Source organism: Diabrotica virgifera, chromosome 2, assembly GCF_917563875.1.
Source record: "Diabrotica virgifera virgifera chromosome 2, PGI_DIABVI_V3a".
Classification (NCBI taxonomy): Eukaryota; Metazoa; Arthropoda; class Insecta; order Coleoptera; family Chrysomelidae; genus Diabrotica; species Diabrotica virgifera.
Window position 1 is genome coordinate 50,454,409 of NC_065444.1, and position 13,288 is coordinate 50,467,696.

The window sequence follows — 13,288 nt, forward strand, 5'->3', positions numbered from 1 at the left end:
CTTCAAAGTGTCCAGAAGGCAAGTTTTCAAACGGCGACAGTTCAAGGACAATTGAAATTACTTGTAAGACAAAAAAATGTAATTATATATAGCGTAATCCATTTAAAAAAAAATGCAATTAAAAACGGCTTTTATGTACCTACCAGTAGTTTTCGCTTTTTTGTCTAATAAAAATACTGACACTTATTTCAATTCTTTTCGCATAATGGAGGAAAAGTGTAGGTCGTTAAATTTAAAATTAATACAAAAAATATCATAATAGATTTTGAAAAGGGATTCACAATGCTGTGAAAGCATTGTGCCCTGAATAAAAAATAACTGGTTGGTTGTCGACTGTAATGTGTCAAGCTTGATATCGCAAAATCCAAAGCTTAGGTTCAGTTTCTGAATATAATGACAAAAATTTCGATACTGGGAAATTTTTAAAATTATTTTTTGGATTAATTTTTTACAATCAACGAAAGTTGGAAGTTGAATTATTTGTGAAAATCCCGGATGACAAACGCGTAAAGAATTTTACTGATCTCATAGTTGAAAACTATTTGGAAGAATGTAGGTTTTCCCCAGAAAGGGCCAGTAGTACAAATAGTATGTGCCTCACTTGAAATGCATGCGAATCATTTCAATGTGTTTTAAATTCTAGTTTTTACTACCCACATCCGAATATTTTTAACGTTTTAAATGTCATAATGGGTATTCAATCCAAAAATATGTGATAATAAAAAGTGCGAATATCTCGTGCTACGAGAGCAATGTAGTTTAAATAAAATTAAAGAACTGCAAGATAACAAATTACAGAATTAAGCGTTTATAACTCCCCATTAGGCTTAGTTATTATGTTGTAGTATTAGGTCTATAAATAGGTATGGTAAATATGTACGTATTTATTAAAAAAAAAGTATGTTTTAGTTAGTTTATAAAAAAAGTTAATTATATTAAATAGAGTAAAAAAATATATGATTTTTGTGTTCTCTTAAAAAAAATTAATTTCTTATGTTCTTAAATTTGACCCTGGTAGGATAAATACTACAGTGTTCGAGTGAAAGGAGCAGATCATTATCTGTTAAAACTATAAACTGTTAATCCCTTTTCGTAAAATCCGTGAATTGAAGGTCTCCGACCATTGTGACACCTAAGCTCTTTTTCTTTAACATTTTAGTAAAATACAGGGGCCATAAACAATAATCCAGACTCAAGACGTGGTCTGAAGGTAGGCGGCGGCAGGTATCGACAGAATGCAAAACACAAGACATGACACAACCGAAGGCCGGTAATTGCAACATTGTTTAAAGGGTTGTAAATGCAGATTTTTCCTACTGATAAACATTACCGTTATAACAATATACTTTAATCTCTTGCATTTCTTAGACCCATTTACCTACAACAGTCTTTAGTTTTGAGCTTTTAAGAAGTAGTCGCAAATACGAGTAAACTCAAAAGTGAAAAAAGATGAGTGATCCGGAATTATCGCCATATATTAGTGATAGCGAAAGTTATGTTCAAAGTGAAAGTTCTGAAACCGAAACAGATGTTGCTCAGGATGTACCGTCCACTTCAAAAAGGGTGAAAGAGCAGAGCAGCCTGCAATTTCGACAAACCATTGATTATAGTATTGGAGGGTATACTATACTCCAATACTATAATCAATGGTACTACCCAAAAATGACATTTAAAAAACCGTAGGTATATGTAGAAACAGAAATAAAATTATTCCTATGACAGTTCAACAGTTTCCAGTATAATAGATTTTCCGCCATATTTGTTTCTAATTGGAACTTAAAAGCTAAAAATAATGAAATTTTTTTTGAAATTTTGAGTGATACTGGATTCTTCGGAAAATGATTTTGTTTAATTTTTCTATTTTCAGTTATTCTCTATTATGAACAGTTTCCGAAACATCGAGCTTTGTCATACTATACAGCCACCCTGTATATGCAGAATGTTTACTAAGTATGTGTACAAGTTTTATAGGTTTTTTTTAATGGCATGGACTTTATGTCATTCAGGCAGTCACAACATGAGTATTAGCGTCATGTGTAGTGTATATGTTGAGTAAATGTCTTGTTACTTAGCAAAGTCGTCATTGTTTTTGCAAAGAGACGCTAATTGTATCCGAACGTCTGCGGTCCCTCCGGTGAGTACCGATCACACAAGGATAGAAACTATCTTCATCCACTAATTTATAATAAATGAAAAAATTCCTGACCCTGGTGAGATTCGAACTCACCACCATTCGGACTTTCCATCCAAATGTAGGCGCTCTTACCACTGCGCCACAGAGGGGTTACTTTATGGGTTAAACGTTCATATGAACTGAAAATAATTTTTTTTATAATTTTTTTTAATGAGAAATCAGTGTTCACGTTCGATACATCATTTCAAAAGGAATTTTACATCTGGTTAAAATTGAAGGGTTTTTTTAATTTTTTGTCCACATAAAAAAACACAGTTTTGCTTTTGCCTTGTAAATAAATTTTTTTGCCAAATAAAATAAAATGTAACTAATAACTTTTTCTTTTATATCATATGCTATTGAATGTATAAAAAGCAGGTTGTGTCTCAATTCAACTTAAAATTGAAATTTGAAAATAAACCTTTATATTTGAAACATACTTTTTAATGAAATAATTAGGTCATTAGGTGAATGTATAATGTTAAAATTGGTATCCGTTTAAAACTACATTCTACATTCTGTTAAAATTTTAAAGCAAAAAATATAGTTTCATTCTTCTCATCTTTATTTATTTCAATGTACATTTTATTCGAAATTGTTTGGTTCAAATTATTACTACCAAAAAAGCAAGACCAGCAAGACTCTTGCAGCAAGACCAAGACCAAGAACAAGACCGGCTAGTGCAAGACCAAGACCAAGACCAAGACTGCCTTTTAGCTGCAAGACCAAGACCAAGACCAAGCTTGCAAGAACAAGACCAAGACCAAGACTAGCCTGGTCTTGGTCTTGTTCTTGTTTTGCTCATCACTAATTCGAGCCCTACTACTTTGTAGAAGTTTCACCTATGGCCATAATAATTCTTCTTCTTCTTATGCAATCCACTAATGGATGTTCGCGATCACGTTTGACCATTTTTCTCTATCCCTTGCAGTATGAATTAGGTCTCCTATGTTTTTGGTCCTGACCATTGTTTGACATTACGGAGCCATGACATTTTCTTCCTGCCCACTCCCCTTCTTCCTTCGATCTGACCTTCAATTAAGGTTTGCAGAAACTGGTATCTTTCATTTCTAATTAGGTGCCACAGGTATGCCGTTTTTCTCTGCTTAATTGTGCATAGCAGCTGTCGTTCTGTACCAATTCTTCTCAGGATTTCTTCATTTGTTAGGCCATAATAATAGACTTTGTTAAATAGGCCACAATAGACTTCTTATGTCGAATGGAAGGGTGGTTAAACACCCACTTATATTGAACCTAACCTACAGTAGGAAAAATGAAAGATTACCCATATGAACCAACGTATAAAACACGCTGTTTTTTCTTGTGACCGTGTCACAAAAAAATTGGCCAGCGCAAGAACATGTAATAATTATATACATATATCCTGTTCTGTTATTAATGGTACCTACTGGTTCATTACTTTCTGGAACATAGGAAAGATGTGTTTAATAAGATCGCTCATGGGTAATCTTTCATTTTTCCGACTGTATGTACATAGACTGACTAGTCTTTGCTTTGCTTAGCCAGACCGTATTTCTCTTATGGTTTTATATTATTATTCTTCAGTTTTCTTAAGGATTTTTTAATTTTTCCTACTTCTGGTGAAACCTCTAATTTCTAAACGCGGGGAATCAGTCCACATTAACATTTTGGTTTTACAATTGGATATGTGACTTTTCATCTTCTACAATAGTTCAACATTCGTTTCTGTTTTTGCTTTTGGTTACCCATTCTCAAACTAACTCCCATCTTCTTAAGGTCCTCAACTATCTAGTTCTCCCATCTGCATGATTTTGGGTCTTCATTTGGTGATTTGCTTAATAAATGCTTTTGGGTTTCTCCTTTTTATATGTCCCATCCATCTGAGACTCTGTGACTTCATAAAGCTTACGATGTCTTCTCCTTTCAAATGTTCTCTTACTTCGTAATTCGATCAGTTTTCTAAATTCATTATTAACTAATTTTAGTAGGTCTGCTATTCTCCGAATTACTTTTCTCTCCAGAATCATCAATCTTTCTTCATCTTTTGTCAGACACATTACATCAGCATCATCTGTGATTACTGATCTAATTGCAGCTCTATGTAAATTTTCAGTTTACTGTTGTAAGTAAGTAAGCTTCTTTTTTTATCTTTATGGAACTTGCTATATTTCCAGTAGGATATGTTTCCTGCCAGTATTGTTTTATTGATATGTATATTTTTTTCATTAGTTCCAATAACTGAGACCCCAAGATATTTAAAGTGTCCTACCTTTTCAAACTCATATTTGCCAATATTTAATCTTGTCATACTGTACCTATTTTTTCTTGGGCATAAGTATTAGGTAGGTATTTTGTTTTCTTTTAATTTATTGCCAAACCACTTTTGGGTGCTTCCTTACCCAACATCGCAAATTCTTTCTTTAAATTGTTTAGGATTAAGACTGCCAATCAGTCTAATCAGGGCTATGTAGTCAGCGTACACCAACATTTGTGAGTCGATATTATAATGGTATGATACCTTTTATTTCGGTAGCTCTTAAGGTTTCTACATATTATCATGCACTCATCGTTTCCGGCACGTAGCGTAGTCTCCGAAAAACCTGATTTTACAAAAAAGTGTCTGATACGATACGTTCCGGACAGTATAAATTGTTCATATTTAAAACCATTAAAATCAATATTTTTCGGAAACCAAACGCTACGTGGTAGAACACTCAAAAAAATTTAGTTCGTAATATTGATTAACAGTGATTACTGAATAGTATTTCGTTGTCACAACAATTTAATTTGTTGTTTCAACGAACTTTTAGACATTGACGAATGTATTTGGTTATTGTCACAATGATTGAATAATAATTGTGAGAATAACTAGAGTACATTAATCAATAACACTCAATTTATTCAGCCAATAACTTAGTTTGGTATATTTAATAAATACCGTTAATTCTGGCAGCAAGTCACGTTCTTGATTTCGTAGATGACAAGCAATTACCTTGGTTTATCGTGACAACGTACAGATTTCATTAAAACAATGTACAAATGTTGTTAATATAGAGTAATATATGATTATTGAATAGATGTAAATTGATTGTTTTGACAACGAATGCATTAATCAATCTACTACTGCATTTAATACCCACAATCAATGCGTACATTGTGACAATAATCGTAGTTGTTGAGACATAAATGTTTTGCTTGACCATTTGAAAATTAACGGCTTTTCCTTATCGTGATACCCCTAGTTTCTCTGTGTTACCGAAGTGCCGAATAATAATTGCATTTCGTTTTAAAGTGTAGTCCGTAGTGGAAGGAAGTTTTTGTGTGTCTATTATCGTGAAATCTCGGTCGAATTCTTTTTAAATGTATTAATTTTTTTCGAATCCTGAGAAAACTAATTATTATTTTTGAAAATTTAAATGCATAATAAAATATTACAGTATTATCGAGGGTCTGAAGTCCCTGAGAACCTCTATAATGATTATTTTAATAAGTCACAGGGGTGAAAAAGAGAAAATTTAGTATGATTTTTAATTTCAAATAGGCATACCATTCAACAGAAACTTTTTGTTTTTAGATAGATAGATAGAAATATGCTTTATTGTCATGAAAAATTTAACAATTTTATAGACAAAGCTTACAAGAATCATAAATAAAAACAATAACAAATACAATTTACTAAAATTATACAAATCGTCAATATAAATAAAACATAATAAAGTCAAATAAAAATCAGTAACAATCTATTGCAAAATTTAAAAAAAAATTGCAAATTGCGTAATCTACCTTAAGAAATTTAATAAGTGATTTAATAAGTTATGCAGCTGCATATGACACTCAAATATAGAATAAGATTCTACTTATACATAAGAATACTGTAATTTCTTAGTTATTGGTTAAGAAACTCTGCTATTGTGAATATCTTATATTAGGTCGGGTCTTATTAGGTTGTCAAACAATGCTTGCTTGAAATATATGAAAAGTTTGTGTATTGCGTCTATTGTAGACATTCTCTTTCTAAATCCCTAGATAATAACATTGTAAAAAACAGATCACCGAATTGTCTGAATAAAGTTGACCGGACTATGGACCTGAACACCGAAATCGTCCGTCACTTTCCGACGGAAAGAATATCTACCCCGCTTTAAGACAATATAGCCTTAGCAACCGTTCACGTAATACAAGTACTTATTGCAAAATATACTACGACAAAGGTAAAAATATTTTAATAGGAACAGCTGAAGATTCGTTTCGCCCACTTTTTAACCATCAGCTGTATTAACTGTAGGTAGGTACCCCTATACATCAAAACATCGGCAGTATTTTTAGGGATCTATATAAGTAACTAAAAACAGATAGTACTTACAAATTATTACCGCATTAAACGTACTGTTTCAATGTTAAAACTATTAGGATTTCATGTAGCACCTGCCTCATTTGTAGAGGATGATAATTGGAACATAATACATTCCTCCATGGTTTTCAGTTTAAATATAGGTATACGTAAATACGTATCCATAAGGGTAACGAAAATAAAATAATGAATAAAAACAGCAGATGAGATTGAAAAATAAAAAAGGGAATTAAAAATAAAACGCTACCAAGAAATAACACACAATTTTCCGAATCTTGATAAACTCGTTTTTCCCAAGGACAAAAATTGAGCACTGCAAGGATAAAGGAGAAAAACTACTAGAGCAATAATTACAACAGCTGCTAAAAAATATTAATGCGAATCTTCAAGTAATGGGACAAATCATTTAATTTTACCGGATGTAATGTTCGTTGTTGAAAATATTGGTAGCTAATATTAACTATCAAAAACATAGGAGAAATAGGAAGAATTTTTAAAAAATACAGGACTCGATCAAACTGCTTTATTAGTTTTAATGAGAGACATAATAGGTATATCTCCCAGTCTATGGTATAATAAAAGTCAAGATATAATAATTTTATGGCTTTTACTTTTTAATGATTTTATAACTATAAACCCTCTTTTGCTAGTGGCCAGTAGGTTCTGATAAGTGCAAATTAATGCCTCATACCTATTATTCGTATTATGTGAACCAGAGGACCATTTGATGACTAACATTGAAAAGGGGTTCTAGTTCTAAAAAGATTTAAATGTCACAGGTCTAAAAACAATATTTCTTGACCTGGAGGGAAAACTGTTTCTATCATAGTTCAGAAGAGGGATCGATCAGAAAATGCAAAGAGGAGAGCAATAAAAATTGAGTAGATCAAGGTGTCACAACAAATTAATAAGTGGAACATTGGACAAAGAACACTGTTCAACATTTTTGACAGTATGACTTATCAAATAGAGACAAAATAGTTGTCAAAGAGATTGATGCAGATTTTGAATAGCTCTAAATATAAAACTGGAAGCAGATTTTATGAACAACAATTTTCCTGTATTTACTTAGTTCCTGTAATACTGCCTTACCTATCAAATTATTAAGATAAATTAACTATCATTTCTATTTTATAAATGTTCATAACCACATCCATATGGTGTAATAGAAGATAGAGAATTAGTAGAAGAGTTAGTGGAATTAGATGGTTCTAAGGGAGAAGTACAAGAAGAAGGACTAGAAGGAGGATTCTGTTTTCTTGTGGCGTGCTTAACTTAGACATTATGCTAAATGGGAATAAATGACAATTTAATGTACCTAATAAAAGTTGTTCTTGTAATACTAATAGGTAAGAAGAGAATTGTTTGTGTATTACAGACAGGACTAAAATACAATTGAGGTTATATGATATTACATATACTGAAAGAAACCGGCTTGGCACAATCCACCCCAAAGTCCACACTCTTGATGTCATAGGTAAATTTAATTTATATACTTCAAAAGCACTTAATAGTTACCTAATATAATACCACATTCTTAAAAGATAATAAAACAAACTCAAAGGAATATAGATCTGTAGCCAATAATGAATACTTGGGCCATAGTACCAAAGAATATAGACCCCACGTATAGACCTGAGAGTATACTTAGATATAAGTAGGTATCTACGTACCCAATTGGGCTGTGCACTGTTCCAAATTTGTTCCTCTTGAATCTAGAGTAATAGTTGCATTTTTATTACTTATATTTAAGGCTAAATTCCAATTTGATACTACCTATATATGACGTTAAATAGGGTCTTATTTTCGTCCTCAATATAAGGTTTATTTGCCAGTATTCTGCTGTTTATACCCTTAAATCGGTCATTAACCCCATCAAATAAACAAATATATAAAAATACGGGTAGACATGAAAGAATGGACATTGAGCAAATAACTTTTTAACTAAATAAATGAATTTGATAATACATAATAGCATGCTACAGGTTTAAAACAAGAAATAGTGAGCAGGTTAATTATTGTCACTTGGGCATGGGGACAATCTCAAGTAACAAGTAAAGATATCAGTAGGTATTATTTCATAGGTATATAAGTAGGTAATATCTAACATAGAATAGATGGTATGAATTTGTTATTTCTGTTTTTCTTTAAAAAGAACATATTTTCTATAATTTAAACAGTTTCATTCTAAATATGATAGACCAAGGAATAAACATGAATTTACATTATCGGAAAATATATAATTGTCATGTGTATAAAAAGACAAAAATTGCATTGTTTTTTTTCTAAATGTTTTACCTAGATACTTATTATGTAGTGTCATAAAATACATAAAAAGTAGTGGTGCAATAGCAGAAAGCTCGAGGTTATGTTTCTAATTCTGTGTTGTAGCTGTTAAACAGTTTGGCCAATATACGCAAAAAATAATTGGCGTGCTGAAATTGTATCAAACAAAAATAATCACGTATAAACTGTTGGCGTGTGTGTGTGTGGATATGTTTGTAAATAGTTGCTAAATCATGCTGCATATGCAAGATATTAATAGATTTATTGGCCAATAAATTTTGGCGGGTAGGGGAGGAGAGCAATAGTGGGAAGTAATTAAACAGCCACTGACCTTTTTGGTATTGTCGCAGAGATCCGCCGGAACCTAACAGAAGGACCCGGAAGAAGCCCGGAACAAGAAGTTCATCGGTCACTCAATTGAAAAACATTAAAAACTCGCAAACACGTGACTGTCTCTAACCGTATTTTGTATGTTGTCGGTTAGAAGTAATATAGCATTGATAGTTCGGTATAGAGACGCGGGACACAAACTTGTCCTATGCTATACGTGAGTTAAGTGTTAGAGAAATGGTTTACGAGCTCTCGGCGTGCTCCGCCCGATCGAGTGCGGGGCAAGGGGGCACGCATCAGTTTATGGGCGGACCGTTTTTGTCATTTCTCTCGCACTCGTAAAGCAGGCGGCGGAGTTGGAGTAGAACAGACGCACGGGGACGCAAGATAATGGTTGACGCTCCCCGCTAACCATGCTTTATGTACGTCTCTCTCGTTCGCACCCGATTTATGAGGTTAACTTTCTCGCTCCGACACGCGTCGCCTGAGATACGATGACGTAACTAGGCCATGTGACTGTGGTCAACTCCCAATCGCGTGTTTCGGCGCCAACTTAAAATCACATGGTCGAATCAGACAAACTTTAAAAAAGTTAGTGTGGCTTATAAACTGACTACGCGTCCACATTTCTCTCCTGGAAAATTTTTATTGGAAAAACACTTGACAAAAAATTGTTTTCCACCAATATTAGTATCCAGAGCTGGGTAATTAATGTGGGAGAATATTCTCTAATAGAACTGGGGGAAAGTAGGGCATTGTTTTTTCAACTAGAATCTTTGAGGTAAATTCCAAAAATATTTAGGTACATTTAAAAACAAATTCATAATGTATTTCGACAAACTAAAAAGTAAGTTTAATAAAAAAAAATACTTATTTTTGTGGCTATTAAATGCTACTCCGTATTTGGATCAGATACAATATGTTCAGGAGTTAAGTGAAATAAGTCCAATGGACATGGTACCTTCATCTCAACAAATGCAGAGCTAAAATGCATAGGCGTAACCAGGGGGTGGTTTTGGGGGGTTATAACCCCCCATTTGGATGTACTTTGTGCTCTATACGCTTAACACCATTACCATTCCATACCCCCCAGAGACCATCAAGTAGTTGTAACCCCCTCCCCCCTTAGGATCATCCTTGTTACACCTCTGCTAAAATGTGGATCATTCTTCTTCTTATACTTGTTGAAGATCTGCCGATCTGTTAATTCCGACGTTGAAGTAGGATTTCTTTAGAGGTAGACAGCCATCTATCTCTCCATCTTTTTGGTGGTCTCCCCGGTGTACGCTTGCCAGCTGGTTTTCCTTCTAGCGCAATTCTTGGTAGTCTGTGTTCCTCCATTCTTTTTACATGACTGAACCATTCTCTTCGTCTTTGCCTAGCCCATCTTACTTCATCTTGCATGCCACATTGTTTCCTGATGATGTTGTTTCGTATTCTATCCCTTCTTGTCTTTCCTACAATTTCTCTTAGGTCCGGTTATTCGAACGCTAATCAAAAATGGAATCAACTGATCATTATCAAATATTTAATTTTTAATTACTGTCACCAACTGTCAATGTAAACTTTGTTTGGTTTCTGAAAACATAATTGATTACAATTATGAGATTTATTAATCAATTATGTTAATAATTGTTATGTTAATTAATAATTATTAATTAATTAATCAATCAATTATGTTAATAATCATAATGATAATTAACATAATTGATTACAATCAACTGATTGGCATACGAATGAGAGGTGTTGTTATTTGATGGTTGTTAAGTGGACTTAATTATAATCAACTTCTTGATAAGCGTTCGAACAACCGGCCCTTGTGTCTTCATTTCGGCTGTTCGTAGCATGCTTTTGGTTTTATTGGTGTCTTCTCTTGATTCAATACCATAGGTCATAACAGTTCTGATGCAAGTTTTGTAAATTCTAACTTTGCTGTCCATGCTCATATACTTATGGGTTATTCCAGATTCAGATTCCACATCTCTCAAACATCCGGACATGACTGCGGCCTTGTTTATTTGTCCTCTTATGTCTCTGGCTGGGTCATGATAATTTGATAAATATACACCTAGATATTTGAACTCGTTTACCTTTTTTTTCTTCTCTTTTTTTGTGAAATTGAGCCAATTAGCCAGACGTTTTATTTTAAAAACAAAACAAACAATTTTTTTCAATCCGAGGAATTTTTTCTGTATTTCTAACTCTAAATATATGTACATAACATACTAACATACTAGTATCTAAAAAAATACACTGTTTTGGATGTAAATATTTTTTTGTATATATTTATTTTGTTTGTACATTTTTTTATTATATTTTTAATTTGTCTTTTTTTTCCTTTTTTTTAATTGTTTTTTTACTACGCTAAGACATAAACCCGATCCAACAGCTCGGAGGTTTACATCTTCTTAGTTTTTTTCATTTTTTTCCTTTTTTTTTTTCTCTTTTTTGGTTTTTTTTACTCTTTTTTTGTTTTTTTTTCTGTTTTTTTTTCCTTTTTTTTTTGTTCTTTTTTTTTAATTATAATATACAATAATTACTTAAATCTACAAGGTTAAAAAAATAACAACAAAACAAACATGTTTGTTTTGTTTTAACAAACATGCCTGTTTTGTTTTAACAAAATTACTTAAATACAGTGTTACTTATATTGCTACAATTTATATTTACCGTTTTTGATATGTTCGTAAATTGTTTTTATTGTATTAACCCTTAAACGCCCAACCTTTTGTAGGTTCCATGTACGCCCAAGGGTTGGTAAAAAATGTCCACCTCGAAAATAGCTAATATATTTATTGAGAGTTGTTGGAAATGGATTAAACTTAAGAATCTTATGCTTAATAAACACAGCATCTTCTAAAATATTAATATAAACCATTTACAAACCTTACAACAAAATTACAATGTACATCAAAATTAACATACCAGTAAAAGCCAGTAATTCAGATTTGTCGATTTTCTCCACATTCTTCCTTTCAACCTCCTCATTGGCGGATAATTATGTAGATTATGTAATTATATACGTCGATAATTATATGGATTATCTTTCCACCAACGAGAAATTATATAGAAACCTTTAGGAACAAGTTTTACCAAGGGTGTACTTTTTATGCCCACCCATATTTAACTCAAGATGCTTTTATTTTCAAAAATATCGGTAGAACCAAATTAACATTCGATAAAGGGCCGTCTTTTTGAAAATAAGTAATTTTAAAAAAAATTTTAAACACGTAATAAATATGTTACAAGGGAATTAGGTGGACATTTTTTACCCACCCTTAGGCGTTTAAGGGTTAATATCTTCAGAAAAAATCAAATTGTTCAGGTAGACGGGAAGTGGAATTTTTAAAATATTTAGAATATCATAAAATTTGTTTATATTTACTGATTGATGGGAACATTCGAGGAGAATATGTAGTAGATCACCTTCTTTTCCACACTTAAAGTTTAGCTGTTCTATGGGTCTCCCCTCTACCACGAAGTTGCATCTAATTTGATCTTTTGCAATGGTAATGCATTTTGTTTTCTGCGTGGATATGTTCATGTTGAATCGTCTACATGCTTGGTAGAATCGATAAAGTTGTCTTTGTAGGTAATCCTCCATAGGCCTAACCAGTAGGGTGGGTCGAAAAACAATAATGTTTCATTTTTTAATCGCTATACCGCGGAAAACTTGCCTTTGGAGTATATAAGTAAAATGCAAAGTCAAATAAAGTTATATATTGAACCCCCAGCTAGCGCATCACACTTAAAATTTAGTTTTTTTCAGAAATCAAGACATTTTTCAATTATTTTTAAAATCTTTAGCCAATAATATTTGAACGTGCTCTAGTGAAAACTGTTTAGTTAATAGTTTAAAAAATAAGAAATAAATTTGAAACAGACAATATCTTTTAATTTGCGGTAGCGCAAAATACTCAAAAATTGTTAAAATTCACATATTAGCACCTTAAAAGAAGGTGTGGTCTAGTGTGTTGTGTTGGGTGTAATTAGCACAATCCATTTTTTGTTCTTTTACTTTACACTCCATTTAATTGGAATATAATTATTATAGTGTGTTTAAGGTTATAATTGATATAAATAAAACAACTTATACTTTTAATAACATGTTTAATTGAAAAAAAAAGAAACCAAATTATAGAAAAACAATGTAAACAAATTAAATG

General features: G+C 32.2%; 1 protein-coding gene across 1 annotated transcript in view; it reads right to left on the reverse strand.

Moving 5' to 3' along the window:
• LOC114327685 (homeotic protein antennapedia-like) overlaps positions 1-9,434 on the reverse strand; it is a 1,165,466-nt gene extending 1,156,032 nt beyond the window's left edge. Inside the window, exon 1 of the mRNA XM_028276375.2 lies at positions 9,124-9,434. The gene's annotated coding sequence lies outside the window, so the exon portion shown is untranslated. The remainder of the gene's footprint in view (positions 1-9,123) is intronic.
• Between the last annotated feature and the right edge of the window lie 3,854 nt (positions 9,435-13,288).